The following is a 17,942-nucleotide window of genomic DNA, read 5'->3' as shown; positions in this document are numbered from 1 at the left end:
CAGCATCTTCTTGCCATAAGTTGTGCTTAAAGAGGCTGAAATAACTATTTTTTAATGCTTGGGGGAGTCTAAAATGAGGTTTAGAAATATCCCATACTAGAAATTTATATCTCAAGGTTATATGTCAACTGTCACACCCCTCAAAGAATAGGGCTTCATTTGCCAAGAGAGTGTTTACCAAAAAAGGGAAAGAATTGAGTGCACAGGCCTGCCATGTAGCTGTACATCTGTGGCTTTTTAGGGCTAGATAGGAGGCTTCTTGGCCACAACTTAATCACAGCAGCCTACCAAAGTTCCATTCTATTTCAAACTACCACTTTTCCAATTTCATCTTGGCAGAATTCACCTTAACCAAGGAGTGGCAGGCAATGAAAGAGCAAAGTCTCCTTTCAACAGTTCTATAGCTCAACACTAGCTAGAGACTCTTGAATCTGGTATTGGAATGGATGGGCCTTCTTACGACAAGATACAATTCCTAGGGGTAAAGTCAACTTTCCCATCCCATTCCTTTCAATTGAGCTATGCTTTCAGTTAACATACAGTGCGAGCAAAACCATACTGTCTAGTCTCATCTCCTGACATCTGTGCACAGAACATGTACATATCTGTGGCTTTTACCCTACACACATACTATAACACATGTGTATAGTTTGTTTGTTTGTTTCTTTGTTTATCTAACTTGTCACCGCCCATCTCCTCCCACCAGAGGGACTTTGGGTGGTTTACAACAAAACAGTCAGTAAAACATTAAATGTACCATATAATTACAATATATAACAATACTCTATATAAAATACAATTACAAATAACTAATGAATATAGATAAAAATAAAGTCCAGATGGCTACGATCCAGTTCAGTCCTTGTGTGGGAGGAGCACTTTAGGGCACTAGCCATCCCCAGGCATGACCATTCCCCTCCCCACCCCAAGCCAGGCAGCAGAGCCAGGTCTTCAGATTCCTCCTGAAGGCCAGGAGCAATGGGGCTAACCTCACCCCTGGGGGTAAGATGTTCCAGAGGGCAGAAGCTACTGCAGAGAAGGCCCGCCTCCTGGACCCCGCTAGACAGAATTCTCTTCCAATGGGTCTGCAACATGCCCTCTCTGCATGATCGGATGGGACAGGTTGATGTCACAGGGAAGAGTCCCTCAGGTAGCCTGGCCCCATGCCATGTAGGGCTTTAAAGGTGATAACCAACACCTTGAATTGGACCCAGAAGCAAACTGTTACCCAATGCAGCTCGTATAGTAGAGGTGTTATATGCGCCCTTCTAGGGGTGCGAAAGATAGCCTACATGGCCGCATTCTGGACTAGCTGTAGCTTCCGGATACTCTTCAAGAGTAGCCCCATGTAGAGTGCATTGCAATAGTCAATATGGGAGATAACAATGGCATGAATAACTGTTCGAAGGGCCTCCCAATCCAGGAAACGGTGTTTAAGTGTTGTACAACACAAAGCTGCGCAAAGGCTCTCCTGGCCACGGTGGCCATCTGCTCTTCGAGCAGGAACCGTGAGTCCAGGAGGACCCCCAGATTATGCACCAGGTCTGTCTGGGGCAGTGCAACCCCATTCAGAACCAAAGATGACAATATCCTGGATACAGAAGAGCCAGTAACCCACAGCCAGTCCATCTTACCAGGGTTCAACTGAAGCCTGTTGTTCCCCATCCAGACCCCTACAGCCCCCAGGTACTGAGAGAGGGCGGTCACAGCATCACTTACTTCACCCGGGATGGAGATGTACAATTGAGTATCATCAGCATACTGATAACTCATCCCTCATATTGATACGGATGATCTCACCCAGCGGTCTCATGTAAATGTTAAAAAGGAGTGGACAGAGCACCAAACCCTGTGGCACCCCACAAAGGAGGGGTTGAGGGTCAGATCTCTCACTCCCTATCACCACCAATTGGGACTGGCCCTGGAGGAAGGAGGTGAACCAGCGCAAAACTACGCTGCCCACCCCCAACTTCTTGAGCTGCCCCAAAAGGATACCATGGTCAATGGTATCAAAAGCCACTGAGAGGTCAAGAAGAGCAAGGATGGATGCATTGCCATCATCCCGCTCCCGCTAGAGATCATCCATCAGTATGACCAATGCCATTGGTCCCATATCTGGGCCTGAAACCTGATTGAAAGTTATATATATATACTATACACATACCCTTCAGCAAAGGATCATTTTCTTGTCGTGATGCTGGAGCTTGAGCACCTCAATGATGCCGTGAGCTAAACCGTGAAGGGCCACCCAAGACAGGAGGGTCATGACAGAGAGGTCAGACTAAATGCGATCCCTGGGGAAGGTAATGGCAACCCACCCCAGTATTCTTGCCGTGAAAACTATATGGATCAGTACAACCAGAGATATGTCGGTATACCATCGGAAGATGAGACTCCCAGGTCGGAAGATGGTCAAAATGCTACTGGGGAAGAACAGAGGATGAGTTCAACTAGCCCCAGATGTGATGACACAGCTAGCTCAAAGCCGAAAGGACGGCTAGCGGCAGACGGTGCTGGTGGTGAACGGCGAATCCGATGTTCTAAGGATCAACACACCATTGGAACCTGGAATGTAAGATCTACGAGCCAGGGCAAATTGGATGTGGTTATTGGTGAGATGTCAAGATTAAAGATAGACATTTTGGGCGTCAGTGAACTGAAATGGACTGGAATGGGCCACTTCACATCAAATGACCACCAGATCTACTTCTGTGGACAAGAGGACCACAGAGGAAATGGAGTAGCCTTCATAATTAATAGTAAAGTGGCTTGAATACAATCCAAAAAATGATAGAACGATCTCAATTCGAATTCAGGGCAAGCCATCTAACATCACAGTGATCGAAATATACACCCCAACCACAGATGCTGAAGAAGCTGAAGTAGATCAGTTCTATGAGGATCTGCAGCACCTACTGGACAACACGCCTAAAAGAAGCGTTGTTCTCATCACAGGAGACTGGAATGCTAAGGTGGGCAGTCAGATGACACCTGGAATTACAGGTAAGCATGGCCTGGGAGAACAAAACGAAGCAGGACATAGGCTGATAGAATTTTGCCAAGACAAGTCACTCTGCGTAACAAGCACTCTCTTCCAACAACCTAAGAGACGGCTTTATACATGGACTTCACCAGATGGACAACCCCGAAATCAGATTGACTACATCCTTTGCAGCCAGAGGTGGCGGACATCTATACAGTCGGTAAAAACAAGACCCGGAGCTGACTGTAGTTCAGATCACGAACTTCTTCTTGCACAATTTAGGATTGGACTAAAGAGATTAGGGAAGACCCACAGATCAGCTAGATATGAGCTCACTAATATTCCTAAGGAATATGCAGTGGAGGTGAAGAATCGATTTAAGGGACTGGACTTAGTAGATAGGGTCCCGGAAGAAATATGGACAGAAGTTCTCAACATCGTTCAGGAGGCGGCAACAAAATACATCCCAAAGAAAGAGGATTTCCGGTGAAGGAGTAAGGCAGCAGGATGAGCGATGTGAGAGCTCGAGAATATCCTCATCTACAACGTGGGACGAAGGTGGCTTTGTGGAGTTGGAGAGATGGGCAAACCACGGGGGCAGCGCTGGAAGAAGAGCGCTGCTGACGAAGAGCTTCAGCGGCTTCGGAGCAGCAGGCGAAAGCTTTAACTTTCTTCTTGTCACTTTCACTTTCGCCATAAAAAAGCAGCCGGGAAGCCATGAAGCAAGAACTGCAGAGCCTGCGTGAGTAGCCTAGTATTCTAGGCAATTTCTGCTACCGCCTTCACTTCGATGAAAGGAACAACAATTACTGACTATATAAAGAAAAAAGAAGAAACTTCCTAAGTAGGAATAAAAAGAAAAGAAAAAACTTTATAAGTGGGGGGGAAATTTTTTTTTTATCATAAGTCTTCGCTGAGACAAGGGGAAAACTGATTTATTTAATTAATTCATCACGCCATATTGTAACATACTACAGCTTTATATAAATACTTAAGTATATTTTGTATTGCATAAGTAGAAATAGATATTGTATATTGTATACTGTAATATATAAACAAATAGTGTATTAGGATTAATAGTTAAGATAAGCTAAAAAATTAAGAAGGATTCTTACAAAAATAAAATGAATACAAGAAGACAGAACAGGAGAGGCTCAGAAGCAGGGGAAGGTGAATGGTTGAAAGCCATGTTTGAAGACTTTACAGAGAAAACAATTCAAAACATTACTCAAAATTAACTCAATTATTGGAAGAAAAAATTGATGGCTTTGAGAAAAGATTAGACCACAAGTTAGAGACAATGGATAAAATAATAAAAGCAGATATCCAAGAAGTAAGAGAAAGAGTGGAGAAATTAGAATGGGAAAAGGACACTGAATTAGACCGTTTAACTGTGTTAGAGTTAAAAGAAAAAGAACACTGTGTCAGGCTTAGAGGAGTACCAGAAAAAAAAAGAGCCAGAAATTAGGGAAATAGTGATTCAAATGCTTGCTAATTTAATTGACTGGGATGAAGAAAAATTAGAAGAAAATATAGAAAAAATGTATAGAGTTAACTCAAAATATACAAAGGTTCACAGGAAACCAAGAGACATAATAATTGAATTTGCAAGAAAGAGCACAAAAGAATTGATAATACAGGCCTCTTATGGTAAAAAAATTAACACTGAAGGAGAGGAAATCATGATATTGAAGGATATACCACTGAAAATACTTAAAAAGAGAAGAGAATACTTTTTTCTCACTGATGTCTTAAAAAGAAATAAAATTCCCTTTAGATGGGAAGTTCTGGAGGGAGTCAGTGTTATGTTTAAACAATAAAGATACAAACTGAATACTATCTTAAAAGCGCAGGAATTTCTTAAAAAATACAAGAAAGATCCGGAAACAGACATAGAGGGAAGTGATAGATCTAAAAGTAGAGAAAGTAAAGGGAAGTGTCTAAATTTTGAAGATCCCAGTGCAGACGAATTAGCCTCTAGTTCTAAAGAGTTTACAATAATCCTCTCAAATGAATGAATTAAAATGCCTGTCCTGGAATATAAATGGAGTTAAAAGGAAAAAAGTTTTTCAATATTTATATAAATTGAAACAAGACATTATATGTCTCCAAGAAACGCGTATTGCTAAAAAAGATGATAAATATTTGTTAAATAAGAAATTAGGAAATGAATTTATAGCAGCAAGTGAAAAAAAAAATCGAATCGCAATATATGTAAAGTCTCATTTAAACTCTAAATTGATAAGTGCTGACAAAAATGGAAGATATATAATAATAGAAGTGGAACTTCCAAGCTCTAAAGTATTAGTGGTTGGAGTATATGCCCCGAATGATAATCAGAAATTTTTAAATCAAAATTTACTCAACGTACTTTCTGAACTATCCTATAATAATTGGATCATGATGGGAGATTGGAATGGGGTTACTTTACCTATCATTGATAGAAAGTCTGAACAACAAATTAAAAATAATCAAGAAAAACTACCTCAATCTTTTTTTGACATGATGGAAAATTTGGCTATTGTAGATGCCTGGAGACACAAAAATGGCATGGCTAGAGACGATACTTTCTACTCAGTTAGATTCAAATCATTCTCCAGGATTGATATGATATGGCTATCCAAAAATCTGGCAAATAAAATCTCTAATGTAACAACCCTCCCCAGATCCTTCTCAGATCATAACCCGATTCAACTGAGTATAAAACTCCACCCAAAAAATTATAGGGGGAGACTAAATGAAACCTTGTTGAGAAATAAAGAATTTGTAGAAGATTATAAAAAGAAACTAAAGGAATTTTATGAATGGAATCTAAATAAGGAAGTATTGGCACTGTGTGGGATACTAGTAAGGCTTACATGAGAGGGTACTTTATGTATCAAAATAGATGTTTCAAAAGGAAAGCACAACAAAAAACTCAAATAATCTTAGATCAAATTAAGTTAAAAGAAAAAGAGCTTCAATTAAAGCCATCTGATGAGGAAATAAATCGCCAAATAAAAATTTTGCAACAACAATTAAAAATACTTACAACAGATGAAATTGAAAGGAAACTGAGATATATTAAACAAAGAAACTTCAAACATGCTAATAAAGTGGGTAAATGGTTGGCATATAAATTAAGAAAAGATAAGGGAAAAAAAACCATTATCAAAATTCGAGAAAATGGGGAAGAATTAGTTGATAATGAAAAAATTAAGAAGGCATTTCACAACTTTTTTACAAATTTATACAAGAAACAAGAAATATCAATTGACAAAATTGAAAACTATTTGCTAAAACACAACTTAAAGGAACTAACTAAAGATCAAAAAGCAACAATTAACAACCCCATTACAACACAGGAAATTACAGATGCTATTAGAAAACTGAAAACAGGTAAAGCCCCAGGACCAGATGGTTTCGCTGCAGGATACTATAAACATTTCCAAGGTTAAATATTACTACCATTTAAAGACCTATTGAACATGATTGTATTAGGAAATCCAATACCTAAATCTTGGTCTGAGGCAAATATAATATTAATTCCGAAAGAGAAACAGGATCCGACACTATGTAGAAATTATAGGCCTATTTTGCTTTTGAATAATGATTACAAAATATTTACTTTAATTTTAACTGAAAGACTAAAAATCATATTACAAGAAATAATTGATCACGATCAAAGTGGATTCCTACCCCGAAGATACATAAAAGATAATATAAGGACTATCATAAATACAACAGAGTATGCCCAAATTCATAATGAAAAACAGATTGTGCTACTCTTCTTAGATGCAGAAAAAGCCTTTGACAATTTAAATTGGAATTTTATGCTTAAAACTTTGGAATTTATGGACTTTGGTGATACATTTATAAAGGCAGTTAAAGCAATCTATACATTTCAAAAAGCCAAAATTGTGATAAACAAAGATATAACACAAGAACGCATAATAGAAAAAGGTACTAGGCAGGGCTGTCCACTTTTCCCTTTATTATTCATATTGGTTTTGGAAGTTTTAACAGAGAATATTAGAAAGGAAAATCAGATTGAGGGAATAAAGGTAAAACAAGAAATATACAAACTAAGAGCGTTCACAGGGACGCAGTGGCGCTGCGGGTTAAACCACTGAGCTGCCGATCGGAAGGTCGGCGGTTCGAAACCGCACGGTGGGGTGAGCTCCCGTTGCTCGTCCCAGCTCCTGCTCACCTAGCAGTTCGAAAACATGCAAATGTGAGTAGATCAATAGGTACCGCTTCGGCGGGAAGGTAATGGCGTTCCGAGTCGTCATGCTGGCCACATGACCCGGAAGTGTCTATGACAACGCCGGCTCCAAGGCTTAGAAACGGAGATGAGCACCGCCCCCTAGAGTCGGACACGACTGGACTTTACGTCAAGGGAAACCTTTACCTTTACCTTTACCTAAGAGCGTTCACAGATGATTTACTCATTACCCTACAAAATCCGTTAATATCTCTTGATTACTAAAAACGCTACAAGAATATGGAGAACTAGCTGGTTTTAAAATAAAAAAACAAAAAACAAAAATGATAAATTTAAATATGTCACAAAATATTCAGAGTATATTAGAAAATAAATCAGGATTCTCTAGTGTTAAAAAAGTCAGAAATTTAGGGATAGAGATTACAGCAAAAACTAATGATTTATATCAAAATAATTATGCAAAAATATAGAAGGAAATTCAACAAGATTTAAGGAAGTGGTAAAAACTAAATCTATCACTTATGGGGTGAATCTCTGTAATCAAAATGAATATTTTGCCAAGGATGTTATTTTTATTTCAAAATATTTCAATATTACTAACTGACAAAACTTTTAAATTATGGCAAAAAGACCTCTCAAAGTTCATTTGGCAAAGGAAAAGACCAAGGATTAGACTCAAATTAATGCAGATGTTAAAGAACGAGGAGGCTGGGGTCTTCCGGATTTTAAGTTATATTATGATGCATGTGTATTACTATGGGTAAAAGAGTGGAATACTTTACAAAATCATAGATTATTAAATTTAGAAGGCCATGACTTGAAATTTGGTTGGCATGGATTCCTATGGTAGAACAAATTGAAAGTAAATAAAGCATTTAACAACCATTGTATTAGAAAGTCCCTTCTTAGAATTTGGGAAAAATATAAATCTATTTTAACATCCGCTCTACCATAATGGATCTCCCCGCAGGAAGCGTATAGTAGAAGAGAAAAAACAGGAATCTGTAAGTGGCTAAGATACTTGGACCTAATAAAATTTGAAGGGGCTACATATAAAATGAAGAGAAGAACTGAAAATGAAGGACATCCATGCCAATGGTTTTTATATTTTCAATTAAAGGAACAATTTAAAATTGATGCCCAAAGTTACAAATTTACGAAAAATCTAACCTGGTGGGATAACTTAGTTTATGCCAACAATGACCACATGATTTACAAAATATATAAGATGTTATTACAAATAAGAATGGCAAATGTACAAATTAAACAATGTATGATTAAATGGGAGAGAAATTTTGGATACAATATTGACTATGATGTTTGGGAAAGAATGTGGACCAAAGGGCTGAAATTTACTTTAAATTACAATTCAAAAGAAAATTTTTATAAAATGATGTATATGTGGTACATCACTCTGGACAAAATATCCAAAATGTTTCAGAATACTTCAAATGTCTGCTGGAAGTGTAAAAAAGAAACAGGAACATTTTATCCTATGTGGTGGACTTGTAAAAAGGCGAAAAAAATTTGGACATCTATACACAATATAATTTGCAAAATGTTGACTAAAGAAACTGATAGAACACCGGAACTCTATTTATTGGTACTCATGGATAAGGATTTGGAACATAAACATGGAAAACTTCTACGATATTTGATCACCGCAGCTGAATTACGTATGCATCAAAGTGGAAGGAAGAACTAACCCCCTCAATGGAAGAATGGACATTTAAATCCCTGGATCTGATGCAGATGGCAAAACGTACGGACCGGTTAAATGATAAAAACGTGGAAGATTTTCAAAATGATTGGGCCCCTTTTTTCAACTATGTAGAATCGACCCAAAAAATTAATATGAATGTGTAAAATATATAAATATAATGCAAGATATAAATATTATGTATTTGACTAATATAATTTTAATAGAACTGTAGAATTATTGAAACCAAATCAGTAAATTGTGAAAAGGAATTATTTAGTTAAGGTATAAAATTGTACTATTTAGGGAGCTGGAAATCCATTTCTTTTCTTTTAAATTTCTTTTTCTTTTTCTTCTTCTTTCTCTTTTCCTTTTTTCTTTTCTCTTGTTTTTGTTTTTTATGTTTATCGTTGATATGTTATTGTCTGTCTGTATTATTTTTGTAAATAATTTAATAAAGACTACTTTAAAAAAAAATACATCCCAAAGAAAGAGAAAACCAAGAAGGCAAAACGGCTGTCTGCTGAGACACTAGAAGTAGCCCAAGAAAGAAGGGAAGCAAAAAGCAACAGTGATAAGGGGAGATATGCCCAATTAAATGCAAAATTCCAGAGGTTAGCCAGAAGAGATAAGGAATTATTATTTCTGCAGGCAATGCGCAGAAGTGGAAGAAGACAATAGAATAGGAAGGACAAGAGACCTCTTCCAGAAAATTAGAAACATTGGAGATAAATTCCAGGCAAAAATGGGTATGATCAAAAACAAAGATGGCAAGGACCTAACAGAAGAAGAAGGGATCAAGAAAAGGTGGCAAGAATATACGGAAGACCTGTATAGGAAGGATAACAATATCGGGGATAGCTTTGACGGTGTGGTCAGGGAGCTAGAGCCAGACATCCTGAAGAGTGAGGTTGAGTGGGCCTTAAGAAACATCACTAATAAGGCAGCAGGAGACGATGGTATCCCAGCTGAATTGTTCGAAATCTTGTGAGATGATGCTGTCAAGGTAATGCATACTATATGCCAGCAAATTTGGAAAACACAAGAATGGCCATCAGATTGGAAAAAATCAACTTATATCCTCATACCAAAAAAGGGAAACACTAAAGAATGTTCAAACTATCGAACAGTGGCACTCATTTCACATGCCAGTAAGGTAATGCTCAACATCCTGCAAGGTAGACTTCAGCAATTCATGGAGCGAGAATTGCCAGATGTACAAGCTGGGTTTAGAAAAGGCAGAGGAACTAGGGACCAAATTGCCAATATCTGCTGGATAATGGAAAAAGCCAGGGAGTTTCAGAAAAAACATCTATTTCTGTTTTATTGACTACTCTAAAGCCTTTGACTGTGTGGACCATAACAAATTGTGGCAAGTTCTTAGCGGTATGGGGATACCAAGTCACCTTGTCTGCCTCCTGAGGAATCTGTATAATGACCAAGTAGCAACAGTAAGAACAGACCACGGAACAATGGACTGTTTTAAGAATGGGAAAGGAATACGGCAGGGCTGTATACTCTCACCCTACCTATTCAACTTGTACGCAGAACACATCATGCCACATGCTGGGCTTGAGGAATCCAAGGCTGGAGTTAAAATCGCTGGAAGAAACATTAACAATCTCAGATAAGCAGACGATACCACTTTGATGGCTGAAAGCGAAGAGGAACTGAGGAGCCTTATGATGAAAGTGAAAGAAGAAAGTGCAAAAGCTGGCTTGCAGCTAAACCTCAAAAAAACCAAGATTATGGCAACCAGCTTGATTGATAACTGGCAAATAGAAAATGTAGAAGCAGTGAAAGACTTTGTATTTCTAGGTGCGAAGATTACTGCAGATGCTGACTGCAGCCAGGAAATCAGAAGACGTTTAATCCTTGGGAGAAGAGCAATGACAAATCTCAATAAAATAGTTAAGAGCAGAGACATCACACTGACAACAAAGGTCCATATAGTTAAAGCGATGGTATTCCCAGTAGTAACATATGGCTGTGAGAGTTGGACCATAAGGAAGGCTGAGAGAAGGAAGATCGATGCTTTTGAACTGTGGTGTTGGAGGAAAATTCTGAGAGTGCCTTGGACTGCAAGAAGATCAAACCAGTCCATACTCCAGGAAATGAAGCCAGACTGCTCACTTGAGGGAATGATATTAAAGGCCAAACTGAAATACTTTGGCCACATAATGAGAAGACAGGACATCCTAGAGAAGAAGATGATGCTAGGGAGAGTGGAAGGCAAAAGGAAGAGGGGCCAACCAAGGGCAAGATGGATAAATGATCTTCTAGAGGTGACGGACTCGTCCCTGGGGGAGCTGGGGGTGTTGACGACCGACAGGAAGCTCTGGCGTGGGCTGGTCCATGAAGTCACAAAGAGTCGGAAGCAACTGAACGAATAAACAACAAATACACATACCATCCTTAGACACCAAAGGACACATTGGTCAATGCCCTTTCCTCACTTGCCATTAAATCAGCACCAGAATGTTCTGGCAATCCTACACTGGCCTTATCTTGTTCCCAGTCCATATTTTAAACAGTTTTCTGCTGCCAGCCTTCGAATTCTGGAAAATAAGTAGTTTTTCCCCACTTAATTTATCACACAGCCAATGAATTTGTCTTTGTTCTTCTTACACCCTCCCCACTTTTGGGGAACTGTATTCATATGACCAACTCAATTCTTATGACTGATCATTGACAGCTGCCCCTGGAAACTGCCTGTATCTTAGGAAAGGGTGGATGGGAAATAATATCACTGATGGATGGGAAATACATATAATTGACTATACATATGCCAATCAAAGTCTTCAAAATATTATCTCCTCCCCACAGCTCCTCTGAGGATAATATATTTTGTTTACTATTAAGGACAACAAAAGTCAACACAGTCTATTGCTATCCCAGTAAGATGTTATGTTGATACAGCAAAGGCTGAGTTAGATAAGGATGTCTAGTAAAAGACACCTCAGTGTCAACATCCTCTCTGCTCATGTGTTGATTGAATGCCTGGATCTTATTTCTGAAAAATGTCCCTATCTCACTCCTTTGAATGAAGGAGAAAGAGCATTAGCAGAAAGAGCATTGTAACTGTCAGTAATAGGTTTGAGGAAAAAAACGAGTTTTCCTCCTTCCTTGTAATCATTCTGAGGTTAATTTTGGTAATTTTGGGTAAGGCAAGCTTAGGGTAATGATCTTTAATAGGGTATCATGCAAAATAGTTCTAAATTAAGTACTGTATAGCCTACTTCTTTTTGGCTTAGATGGTGTGTTAAGACACTACTCTGTTTGGACTGAGAATACTTCTGACTGCTGAACCATCAGGACAGGCTTTTTTCTTTTGAAGCAGTCCTTAACTGAAAGTGTGTCGTGCTCAGAGGAGTACACGTGCTCCTCCGTGTAGTTCTTGAGTCCCAGGTCTCTCTGAAGGTTGGAGTTGCAAAGCCTTACTTCCCAGCAAGAAAGCGTTGCCATGACCTTGTGTTCAAGGATGTAGGAAGCTTCCTCATACCAATTTATACATGAGGTGTGGGGAACCACAAACTAGTCAGCTGACTAACCCCTATAGCTCTTTATCATCCTTCTCTTCAGCCCCTGTCCCTACCTAAACTCTGATGAGTTCAGAATCAGAAAAAAAGACCATTTCAGCATCCTGAGCTCCTTATGCAGCTAATGGAGGTAAGTTTAACTCAGAAAGGGTCTGGATACTGATGGGAATAATATTTGGATTCTGAAATAGCTCTCTAGTTACCTAACTGGTATTGATTTGAAGGTATTCATTTATAAAGCTATAAATTGGATATTCCTATACTGAGATGGTTTTGACAGCGAACACAGAGGTTAAACATTATATATTTGTCTCTATTCCATATTCTCCATACCTTAAAATTATGTTCTTTCTCATCCCATTAATACAAGGAAAACAAAATCAGATAGTAATGGAAGTTAAGACCTTCTTTATAATACCGATCAGAATGTGAAATACTCTCCCCCAAGTCCACAATAACCAAATTTTATTAATATTTTGGCACCTGGTTAAGACCTGTCAATCCCTGTTTGGTTTTTCTCCATTTCTATTGTTATTAATATTGTAGAGTGATATTTCATTATTTTTTTACTGTCACTCACCAAATTTATTTTTATGAAATGCAGGCAACAAATAACAAACTAACGAAAGACTTTCTATAGTTTCAAAGTGAATAACATGAGCTAGTAAATTTCTTTGCTTACAAGCACTACTACTATCACCTAGCATGAATTCCCAAATTTTTCCTCTTCAAGCTCTAGTCACAAATTCATTCAGTCTGTAATGTAAAGAGGTCATATATATCACTTTGCATTACTTTCACTTCAATTGAAAGTGAAAGCTATTGCCAGTTTCTGCCACACTGCTTGATTTGTTGAACTGTTGTATAACTTAATAGCCAAAAACTGTAATTGTCTTGGAAAATAAAGCTGGTGGCACATGTGAGCTTGGTCATAGTCATATTTATTATGACATACCCTTGCAAAAAATGCTGAAGCCTGAATGTCATTTCTTAATGTGTTTGCATTTATAGCAGATGAGATCTTCAAAACTGAAATCCAGCCTATTATTATTATTATTATTATTATTATTTAAATATACAGTACCTGTAGCAACAAAAGCTATTGAATATTACAATATTTGAAGATTCTTAATTTAGAAGAAAATGAACCAACTGGTTTGTTTAAAATCGGTCTTTAGTTTTATACTAACCATAACTTTTGACAACAGCTGCTTCTATTTTAAATTATTAAAATACTTAATATATCAGCCAACTTTTCTAAGAACTGTAAACATGGATTGCTTAGCCAATTCAAATCACATACATTTTTTAAAAAAGCAAATGTTTTGCTCATCCTGAATTAAATTTAGCTATGAAATCATGTATCTGGGGTCCCATTTTTCTTATCTCTGAAAATAATTTGGGAGGCCTATAGCTTGATCACTGACTAAAGGCTGGGACAGTGTTATTTCTGACTGAATATCCTATAGTAGATGGGACTGTATTCCCCTTTAATTAAAGGGCCAGAAACAGCTTACTATCTTGGCCAATCTTGTAAAAGATAAGCAGGGTTGAACCTGGTTATGTTTCAAAGTCTTTTCCAATAATAATGAGCCAGAGGTTCATTTATACTAAATGTCTTTATCAGCTAACAACTCCCACATACAGCCTCCTGTTCTAACTACTTGTTGAATAAAACGAACTACTTCCAGGGCCAAAGGCCATACCTCCCAGCAGAGGGTGTGCCTCCTCAATCTCAGTCCTTCCTCTGTGTTACCAACTTTGTCCTCCTGACTCTACCACTTAGTTCCACCTATTGATACATCTTTCCTCTCTCTCTTTTTAAACTAACGAACAAACAATGGACAAACCTTCTACTTCTCACCCCCACAGTTTAAACATAGTTTTGTAAGTGTTTTGGTCTTTGTACAAGGTGACCTCCTCGAGTTCTGACTTCATTTGTTGAGGTGGTCATAGTTTCTCCTTGGTGTGATGACGAATCGCTCAGTCCCTCAGTCCCATTTGTATACGATTCCAAACTGTCTCTCCCCTGGGACCCAGATGGTGGAGTGGTCACTTCTTCCGCCAGCTGCTGTTGGTCCTGGTTTTGTACCTCTGCCTGTTGGTTGCTTCTGCGCAGGTGTCAATTTCTCCTCAGTACATTCAGGGGTCACCACCTCAAAGGAACATGTGTTCACCTGTTTCTGGACCTCAGCTTTCCTCCATTCCTTGTTCTCCTGTCCATTGGGCTGTATCCATACTTGCTCTCTACTGTGTAGGTTAGGTAGGTTCTAGCTGTCCTGTTGTAATAATGAGCCTGTCTTATTTTTTGTTCCGCAATAAGCTCCACTCGACTATTGTGACTTACCGGCTGTAGCAAGATCCCCCTCATGGGAAGTAATGTTTTAGTTCTCTGACCCATGAGAGTCTGTAGAGAGCTTCCATCCAAACCCTGTGATGGGGTATTCCTGTGGTCTAGGACTGCTAAGTATGGGTCTGCTCCCGCTTTGGCTTTGACTAAAAGACAGTCTTGACAGCTGACTCAGCTTTCCCATTGCTCTGAGGATAGGCAGGGGATGATGTCTGGTGGTCAAATTCCCCCTGTGACCTGAATGCCCTAAATTCCTCGAAAGTAAATTGCAGGCCATTATCTGAGAACATCACATCGGGTATGCCATATCTGGCAAAGTGGCCCTTTAGCTTTCTGATAATTGCCAGAGACGTGGTGTCTAGCACAGGGTCTATCTCCCAGAAGTTGGAATAATAGTCCACTGTTATGAGGTAGTCCTTCTCTTGCAGCTTGAATTTGTCCCAATATTCCCCACCATGTGGACAACATGTTCCATGGGTCCTAAACTGAGGGTTTGGACAACCTCATAGTCCTCTGCTTCAACCCCATCATCCTGTATTGTTTTCACTGTCAGTCTATACAGTCTCTTCAACCCCTTGCACTGGCTTTGGAAATGATTATATTTGCCACATCCCTTGCATTTCTGTCATTCTTTTTTCTTTTCATGGTGTTTTCCCCAGTATACGCATTGGATCCTCAGTAATTGGCCCCCATGTTTACTGCTCCTTGTAGGGACAGACTGGTGGTGGACCACCACCACACTTGCGCCTCCTGTATGCCTTCTAGTGTCCTTTGCCGCTTCTGCTGCTCTCCCCAGTTCCAAACACCGAGTCAATGTTAGATCGGGCTCCCGCAACAGTCTTTCCCAGAGATGCGAATCTGTAGTCCCACAGACAATTCTGTCTCTGATAAGGGAGTCTCTGAGCCCCAAAATTACAGGTTGCCACCAGAGTCCTTAGTGCAATAACATAGGCATCTAGCTTTTCCTCAGTACCCTGCTGTCTCATAAAGAACTGGTAGCGTTCCATTGTTTTATTTTGTTTGGGTACTCAGTAGTCCTCCAGATCCTGTAAGAGCTGCTGCAATGTGCTAGTAGGACCAAACCTGAGCTAGCTGCAGATTTCCTGCCCTTTTTCACCAATCAAATAATGTAGGAGTTTTACCTCCCTCTCATCTTCATCTGTAAAGGCAAGGTCCCAGCACAGTGCAAACTCCTCTTTCCAATGCTGCCATGCCTGAGCAAGGTTGGGAGCATTGAAATCCAATGGCGCAGGGGGCTGCAAGCCACGCTCCATGCTTCCTGAAGTTGTTTCTTAGTTTGGCGCTTGCAGCTATGCTAATCCTCCAAAGTGGGTTCAGTTGTTAACTTCTGACACCATGTTTCAAAGTCTCTTCCAATAATAATGAGTCAGAGGTTCATTTATACTAAATGTCTTTATTAGCTAACAACTCCCACATACAGCCTCCTGTTCTGACTACTTGTTGAATAAAACAAACTACTGTGGAGTCCTTGGTGCTCTCTGAGCCTTGTTGTTTTCTTGCAGACGTTTCATCACCAGACTAGCAGCAAACAACAGCCCAATCAAAGAACTCCCAAGGAGAGAAGAACACCCCCACCAACACAAGCAGGGCATGCCACTGTATATAAACTGAGAGCAAGGCCCACTCCCTCTTCGCACTGAAGATGTTGCCTAGTCTGGCAATGAAACGTCTTCAAGAAAACAACAAGGTTTAGAGAGCACCAAGGACTCCACAGTTCAACCCTGAGCTACAAATATTCGCTTCAATTGGTAAAACAAACTACTTCCAGGGCCAAAGGCTGTACTTCCCAGCAGAGGGTGTGCTTCCTCGATCTCAGTCCTTCCTCTGTGTTACCAACTTTGTCCTCCTGACTCTACCACTTAGTTCCACCTATTGATACAGTTAGTACTTGATGGGAGACCACAAAAAATGCAGGACTATATACCCATATTGGTGGTTAAACACACACTGCAATCCAAGCATACCCATACTCATTTAGATCAGTGTTTTTCAAACTTGACAAAGTTTGCAAACTTGCATCACCTAGCATGCTGGCTAGGGAATTCTGGGAGTTGAAGTCCATACATCTTAAAGTCTGACTTAGATGTATTTACTTATTTAGAAATACATCCCATTCTATGTGATAGAATCTACTCCCAGATAAACCTGCATATGCACCAACTTGCCTGGAAGAAAGTCACAGTGAATTCTATGACTGAATAAGTCAACAATAAGGCTCAAAGCAAGTAAACATGTCTTGAGTTGCTTATAGGAGAAGGCAAGGTTATGATAGCATCTGGAATGACTATTTGACTAACTCAGGAAGCAAAACGCTTCAATTTCAGATTTCCTGCATTTGGGTCATAATGTGTTCCTAGCATTTAGTGGTTAGGATAATTTCTGCCTTTCTTTTCTTTATGAAAAACAAGAAGCTGCTTGGGTCACATTCAGCACTTCTGAAGAAACTTCTCTCTGCTTCTGTCTCTTTCATTGCATCCTTCTACACTGGAGTGCCAGTTCACATTGCATCTTATCCTGGGAGTAAGTCCTATTGAATTCCACCCTCTGTGTAATTCTCAGAAATGGGATTTTTCAGCAGCAAATGCTAAACATTTTCAAAAAGACTGAAATGAATTTGGGAAGAGAATACTGACATTTTATATAAGGTTTTAGAATTCCCTTATTTTGTATGGGCTGAAATGCAAAGTGAAAACTTTTCTTTTTTAAAAAAAAAATCAAGTGTTCCAGCCATAGAAAATAATGAAGTTGAACCAGATGCTGCTTCCTTGTATTTCATCCCAGGCCACAAGAGTATTTGAGATGGTATTTCATGCTGAGTGCTACCACCACCCAAGTTGCTGAAAATCAGACTGAGGAGGTGATTTGTAAAACATTTTTGAAAAATAAAATGATGACAGGAATCAGTGAGAAAACACCAGGGTGGGTGGACTCAGCCTTATTCAGTAGCCAAGTCTGCAGATTTCATCGTATTTTTTAGGATGGCAAAAACTCATAAATATTAATAATGGTTTCCAAAAAGATCTCTTCAGACTGGAAAATGGACAACAAAATGGCCCATGGGATTGCACATAAAGGCCAAATAAGGTACGTATAACAGAGAATATCCCTGGTTATGATTGAAGTCAAATTCAATTATAGGGATTATT

At 39.1% G+C, this 17,942-nt stretch overlaps 1 protein-coding gene across 1 annotated transcript in view; it reads right to left on the bottom strand.

The window, feature by feature from the left end:
- Positions 1-17,942, bottom strand: part of ANTXRL (ANTXR like) — a 62,775-nt gene that overhangs the window by 1,295 nt on the left and 43,538 nt on the right. The gene's annotated exons all lie outside the window — the stretch shown is intronic.

This window comes from Candoia aspera, chromosome 5 (genome assembly GCF_035149785.1).
Source record: "Candoia aspera isolate rCanAsp1 chromosome 5, rCanAsp1.hap2, whole genome shotgun sequence".
Taxonomy (NCBI): Eukaryota; Metazoa; Chordata; class Lepidosauria; order Squamata; family Boidae; genus Candoia; species Candoia aspera.
This window is presented reverse-complemented; position numbering and strand designations above follow the sequence as displayed.